At 37.3% G+C, this 7,716-nt stretch overlaps 1 pseudogene; it reads right to left on the bottom strand.

The window, feature by feature from the left end:
- The window catches only part of LOC145131937 (coniferyl alcohol acyltransferase pseudogene), a 2,684-nt pseudogene extending 1,027 nt beyond the window's left edge, over nt 1–1,657 (bottom strand).
- Between the last annotated feature and the right edge of the window lie 6,059 nt (nt 1,658–7,716).

The raw sequence follows: 7,716 nt of genomic DNA, 5'->3' as shown, positions 1-7,716 counted from the left end.
ATCCATATTCATACGGTGCAGTTTAAACTGACCGTATATGCCAAGGAGTTCATTGTACTGTTCAGTGACAGACCTTGAATCTTCCATCTTATAATTATTAAAGTCACTGACCAAAAAACTTCTTGCTAGAAGCATCCTCAGTAATGTATTTCAGTTCAAGGGTGTCCCACAACTCCTTGGCACACAAGGCTTCACTATGGATATCAAATAATGCATCAGACATACCGTTCATAATGTGACCTTTGCAGATGTAGTCATCATTGTCCCACTTCTGTCTCTTTCTTGTCTCTTCATCCGTCTCAACAACACCTTCTGCAGGCTCTGCTGGTCTTGGAGTAGTCAGCACGTATGCTGCTTTTAGAGTAGTCAGCATGAAGTGCATCTTCTTCTTCCAACGCTTGAAGTCGACACCTTTGAACTTCTCCAGTTTGGCAAACTTGGTAGTCATCTCGCGGATTGAGTCACCCATCTCCAGGAACAGAAAATATGAGTTCGATTATTGGGAATTTAGGGTTTGTGGTGGAGATCTGGATACCGACTTGGATAGTGATGTCACTTTCCGAACTGATATTTCTACCCTATGCCTGGGTTACAAGAAATTCAGCCTAGGATAATCCAAGTGGACACTTACGATTCTAGGCACAGAAATCGTAAGCCAAAATGCTAGAGGATTCTGTGAAAGTATGATGAAAAACGAGAGCTTAAGATCGTCCCCCTCTTCTGAAAAGAAGAGCTGTTTATATAATAAACGATATTACAGTCTTTTTAGGTTGGGCTGTCATTAGTTGCTTTGGAAGCAAGTAATGTTAATCCAGATTTAATGAGGATTTAGGGTTACCAAAACTAACGAGTTTCGTTAGTTTTACCATAAACACCCTCAAGAAATTGAATTTCGTTAGTTTTACCAGGTCAGCGGGACCCCAGCTAGGGGCTCTGCCCCTTAGACCTCGCTAGGGGCGCTGCCCCTAGACCCCGCCAAAGGGGCGCTGCCCCTTTGGAAACCCCGGACCCCCGATTAGTCGTCGAACCGGCTTCTAATTCGATCTTATACATGGGTGCACTCCGCACAAATCCCGTACATATAGTAGAGTACAAATTATGAAGCCCATTAGCTCACATGTTAGTTCCGGTTACTTAAAATGACATGGTGACACTAAAATCACCAACAAGATTCAAATGAATTTTTATTCTTATGACCCTTCCAATCTTATTAAAGTGCTATATTACTTCATGAGATCCTTTTGAACATGTGTTGTTTGGTCCATAACCCCTTCATCTATATCATTTTTAAATTTTTTTAAAGAAACTCGAGTGTTCTTTTTTGACTGCTTAAAAAACTTTTTTTATTTTCTATTTATACATTTTTTTTAATTAATGCATTATAGTTCAAATGTACAATAAAATAGATAAATAAAATTTCTTTTCTATTTATTCATTTATACATTTTTCCTGTCAAAAGAAAAAGAAAAAAATAACAATATAGTTTCATTGACTTGTTTATTAGATCACCCTACTTGCAAGCTATATACTAAAAATTTATTTTTGATGTTTTTTTCAGGTTCGGTGTTTAATTGTTGGTACCTTCATTCTCTTTTGACTTATTGGAACTACATGTGGATTGAACGACAATTAAGATGAAAAAACTTGGTGTATGCATTGATTAGGATGAAATTGTAAATGTAAATGTCACTAAATGCTTAAACTGCATCGATGGCTTTAGTAGATTTAGATTTGGTTATAATAAAACTGCGGGGGTTTTATATGTAATGGATTTTTATTTATTATTTTTTTTTTCAAACGGTTTATATTTAAAAAAGTTTTCTTTTGCCCATGAAAAATCAGATGATTTTGTATATCACAAAATATTTAAGGAATAACATCCAAAACTTAAATAATTGCAAACTTTAAAATATATATATATATATATATATATATATATATATATATATATATATATATATATATATATATATATATATATATATATATATATATATATAATTGTGATGCCATTAGAAGAAAATCAAATCGGGCAATAAATCTTGGCTATCTTCATCAATATCAATTGTAGGTGAAATGGATGTCTATGGTCTTTCGTAGTTTTAATAAAGTGAGGTTTCAAAAATAATTTTGTATTTTTAGTAAAAAAGAATAATGAAATTTTAATTATTTACCACCCCTACCCCAAAAATTACCACATAAAGACTTGATAGAATCCAAGTGAACTTATTTGATAGCCAAAAACATAAAATAACGAAATATCCATTCTAATTCCCTTATATTCCTATGGGGCCTGTGAACCAAAAATATCCTTGATCTTTTCTTCAATATTAAAAAATTGTGCCATTCATTTTGATGTCTTAAGTGGTTAATTTTGTTGGATCATTCATTGACGCTCTTAATACTTAGTGCATTTATTTATGATTTTTTATGTGGTATTAAATCGATAACATTGTTTACCAATATAAAATATATAAACAAAATCAAATGCAAACTAAACGTTTTAGGTAATAACTAATCATCCTAAAAGAAAATAATTATATTTAATGTTTTTAACATGTTAATTTGAATATGACAATTTACAAGATAAATAATACTTAGCTTTCCATCGGAAAGAGACCACTCAATAAACGTAACTATCTGTTGTAGGAAAAAAGGAAACCATTAACCGCAATGAAACTAATTGTCGTCGTCGCATTACGCGGGTACGCTACTAGTATATATATATATATATATATATATATATATATATATATATATATATATATATATATATATATATATATATATATATATATATATATATATAGGTTTACGTTCTATGGAAAACAAAATGTGACATCCCCTAATTTCTCGGCCAGAAAAGACCGATTTAATTTATGCTTTTTAAAATAAAATCAGAGAAATCTTTTTAAAAGATGTTGCGGAATTGGTCCCCAAAACAAAACATGATAAAAGTTTGTGAAAACCTTTCTTTAAGAAATATATAATTTCCTTTTATATCAAAACCTCGGGATGTCATGTTCCGATACAGATCAAAAGCATAAACAAGACATTATAAGCCTTACAACAGTTATTTATAACTACTGACCTATAATCCAAAATCACTCATCATCATCATCCGACTATGCTCGGGGTCCACTACCTGTAATCATAAAAAGCTGAGTGGGTCAGGCTTGGAAGCCTGGTGAGCATATAAGGTTTTCAACCCACAATAAATAAATTTATTATACTTAAACATCAATCAATCAACCAAATTACCCCAACCACATTATCTTATTTATTTCTTAAGGATTTACCCTAAGATTCAACTATCACTCCTTCCTAAGGATTCATCCTAAGGAATAGACACAAGGTCACACCATCACCAGGGTTTATACAACAGGGGCTAAATTCATAGCTCTTATTTATTGACAGTATTCACCCCTGTCATACATGTCAATGGGGTTTTAGAGTACTCCCGATGAACGTATAGTTCACACACCTACAGGTTGCAAGCCTGCTAGTGTTCCACCGACCGTCTAGAATAGTCCATGGTTGTTATCCCTACTCTGCTGAATGACGGGGGTCACCGTTTGGGTAAGGGCTTATCTCATATTTCACCACTCACCCTCAACTTATGATCTCCTTTCACCACTCACCCTCAACTTATGATCTATATCACTGATCATCTCATTTATCCAACTCACCTTTCATCACACACCCATTATTTCATCTACCCATGTTTTACCCAACATTTTTGTAGAAAAAAATACATATACAGTTTAAATTATTTAAAAACATGTATAAATCACTCCTTCAACATCCAACTCAAATAAACAAACAATAAATATTCACACAGCACGTATTTTATATAAAATACTTCATATCTATGTGTAAGGTGAAAGTAACTACACATTCACCTGATTTAATGAAAATCGGGCAGCAATTCGTTTCCTAAAACGATCGTTTCTAATAAAACCGGGAGTTTTATTGAGAAACCGGGCTCTGCGAAGGGTCGGACTTCAAAACCGAAAAGATAAATTTTCCGGGCTTCTCGGGCACTTCGTGGCGTATTCCGGGGGTTATAATTGATACCGGGGCTTCGAGGGAAGTTGAAATGAAAGAAATATTGAAAAAAGGGCTAAAAATGACAAATTTTCAAAGTATACCCGGGAGGTCTCGCACCCTCCTATTTATAGGGCCGAGCCTCCTGATCCAACGGTTGAGAAGAAGCCACGCGTCACAGATCCGAGGGCTCGCAGGGAGGGCTCGCACATGGGCTGCGCGTGCGAAGTGGCTGCTGGCAGCTCCTTAGTGGACCGCGGTCTAGTCCGAAGTAGGGATGGTTCGTGGCACCTGCGAGGGTTCGGACGCACAAGGGAAGAGGCACGCGTCGCACTTCTACTGGACCGAACCTCGGACTCGAGAAGATCATGACACGCCTCGCCAGGTGGCTTCGGTGACTCAGCAGGTTCCGGACACGCGTCAGATTGCGAAGCGAGGACACGTGGCCGAAATCCACGTGTGCGAAAATTCCCGGTTTTGACATTATTCCTCGATTTTCGCGCCAAAACTTCTAAAATCCATAACTTTCGCATACGAGCTCCGTTTTTGACGTTCTTTATATGCACGCGTAGGTAAAATTATGCTCTACAACTTTCGTTTAGACTTCGTCGGCTAATTTTGACTTTAATTTTTATATTATTATTTTTCATAGACCGGGACAGGAAATCCGTTAAAAATTCATAACTTCTTCATCCGACGTCCGTTTTCGTCAGACTTTTTACCGTTGTGCTACTAATGACGAGACCTTCGATTCTCGTTTAGGTCGTGTTGGCTAAAAATTGCTCGATCTAAAATTCGAGTTTTTAGCTGTCTACTTCTAAGCTGAAACTTCGAAAAATCATAACTTCCTCATACGAAGTCAGATTTGGGCGTTCTTTTTATACCTACTCTCGGTTTAACGAACACTACGAGTTTTGTTTAGATCATTAAGGCTAAAAAGTAGTTTATCAAAAACTCACTTTTTACGACATTCGGCACCGTGCCAGTTTATCGTGAAACTTCGACAGGTCATAACTTCTTCGTGATAACTCGGATTTCGGCATTCTTTATATATCCGTAATCCTTGTCACGCCCACTACAAGTTTCTTAATAGATATCGGCTTTATCTAAATTTTAATTTTTGATGCTCATTTTTATTCTTAATTAATTAAACCCTAATAATTAAGCATAAAACACATAATTCCTTTTCATTTCTTCTAAATGAGTTACAAAGGTTAACCTAGACCATTATGTCAATATTAATGCCTAGCCTAGAAACACGGGCGTTACAACTCTCTCCCCCTTAAAATGATTCCGTCCCCGGAATCACACATCAGTAAACAAATACGGGAAGCGACTCATCATGTCACTCTCCGTTTCCCAGGTGAGATTTGGCCCATTCGTATGTTTCTAACACATAAGCACTAATTCGACCATTTTACGTCACAACTTCCTAGTCTTACGGTCAACGATTGCCTCAGGTTCTTTAATCAACCTCTTGTTTGCATCAAACCTTAATTTAGAAATGGGAATTATGTCAGGCACATCTCCCGTAAATTTTCTTAAATAACACACACGAAAGGTGTTATGAATACCCTCTAGTTGTTACGGTAATTCTAGCTTGTAAGCTTGATTCCCGATTCTCAGAAGAACTTTAAATGGTCCAATAAACCTTGGACTCAATTTTCCCCTTCTACCAAACCTTATAAGTCCCTTCCACGGCGAGACTTTAAGTAAAACCGAATCTCCAACTTCGAATGATATCAGTTATCTTTTCTTGTCAGCATAGCTCTCTTGAGCAGCTAACATCCTTTCCCTAATCACTTTCAACTTTTCAGCAGTCTGATGGACTATTTCAAGTCCCATAAACTGCTTTTCCCAGCTTCCAGTCAACATGACAGCATTCGACACTTTTCCCCATACAAAGCGTGATAAGGTGCCATCTTGATGCTTGAGTGGAAACTATTACTATAGGAAAATTCTACTAGAGGTAAGTGTTTACCCCAGTTACCTTGGAAATTCTAGGGTACATGCTCTCAGCATATCCTCCAATGTTTGAATTGTTCGTTCGCTCTTATCATCGGTTTATGGATGGTAAGTTGTATTCAAACACAACTTGGTACCCAATTCCTCTTATAGACTCCTCCAAAATCTTGAGGTAAAACGGCTGTCACGATCGGATACAATCGTTAACAAAACACCGTGATGCCTCACACTTTCCTTCACATAAGAATTCGCAAGTTTATCCATAGACCATTTCTCGTTGCCTGCTATGAAATGCGCACTCTTAGTGAAGCGATCAACGACCACCCAAATCACGTCGTGACCGTTCCTTGTTCTGGGCAGTTTAGTCACAAAATCCATAGTGATACCGTCCCATTTACCCATGGGTACAGGTAAAGGATCTAAACTCCCATACGGTTTCTGGTGTTGTCCCTTCACCCTAGCACAAGTTACACACTCAGCCACATACTTAGCAACATCGAGCTTCACCATCGGCCACCAGTAATAGGGTTTTAGATCCCTATACATTTTCACATTGTTGGGATGAATCGAGTACATGGTTTTGTGAGCGTCTTCCATCAGAAGACCTCTTCCTCCTCCCATCCTAGGTACCCAAATCCTACCTTTGAATACCTTCAGTCTTTGACCGTTTGTATCAAACATCAACGTTTTCCCCAAACGTTCCTCCTTTCGGTCATTTTTTCTCTAAAGCTTCCTCTTGAGCTTTCTTTATACTTTCCACAACTGTCGAGACAACTTCAATTCTCAACGCTCTTGGCCTTTTCTTTTCAAGATTTACCTTCCGACTGAGAGCATTAGCAACAACATTTGCTTTACCAGGGTAGTAAAGTATCTCACAGTCGTAGTCCTTGAGTAACTCTAGCCAGCGCCGTTGCCTCATGTTCAATTCCTTCTCCATATCTTTAAGGCGAATACTACCGCTGCCAACTCCAGACCATGAGTGGGGTAGTTCTTTTTATGCTCTTTCAATTGCCTCGACGCATACGCTATCACTTTATCCCTTTGGGTCAGAACACAACCTAACCCAACTCCAGAGGCATTACTATAAAATGTGAAGTCATCAACTCCTTCAGGTAACGAAAGAATCGGTGCTTCACACAACTTCTTCTTAAACTTCTCAAAGCTTCCTATGCTTCTCATTCCAAGTATAAACAACTCCTTTGTGGGTCAAAGCTGTCAATGGAGTCGCGATCGAAGAAAAGCCTTGGATAAACCTTCGGTAATATCCGACGAATCCTAAAAAGCTTCAGATTTCCGTAGGACTTTCAATCGTAACCTTCGAGTTACAAAATAAATCCTTATTGAAGACTCCTTCTTCTTGGAATAAGTACTTTCCTTCATTTATTGTAACAGACCGATGGGTCATGTTCTAATGATCTCTCATTGTATATTGCACTACTTAGACTCAGATCTCCTAGGGACAAATTTCGGAGCAAACTATACCTTCCTTCATGTTCTAATGTGATACAATCACAGTTCAACATGTATCATTTCTAACTACCAACTTCTTTAACAATGAGTGCGATACTTCTATTGATCGCTTTGATCATCTTTCACTTCAATCTTCTGGCTTAAGTCAAATGCTACATCGAACTTGGTTCTCTGAACCACATAATAAACTCATCGTAGTCGGACTCAATTTGATATGACCACTAGGGTCGGAAT

The sequence above is a fragment of the Lactuca virosa genome, chromosome 8 (assembly GCF_052849685.1).
Source record: "Lactuca virosa cultivar CGN04683 chromosome 8, Lactuca_virosa_CGN04683_v6, whole genome shotgun sequence".
In the NCBI taxonomy this organism is placed as follows: domain Eukaryota; kingdom Viridiplantae; phylum Streptophyta; class Magnoliopsida; order Asterales; family Asteraceae; genus Lactuca; species Lactuca virosa.
The sequence above is the reverse complement of the archived record's forward strand: the minus strand, read 5'-3'. Positions and strand labels throughout refer to the sequence as shown.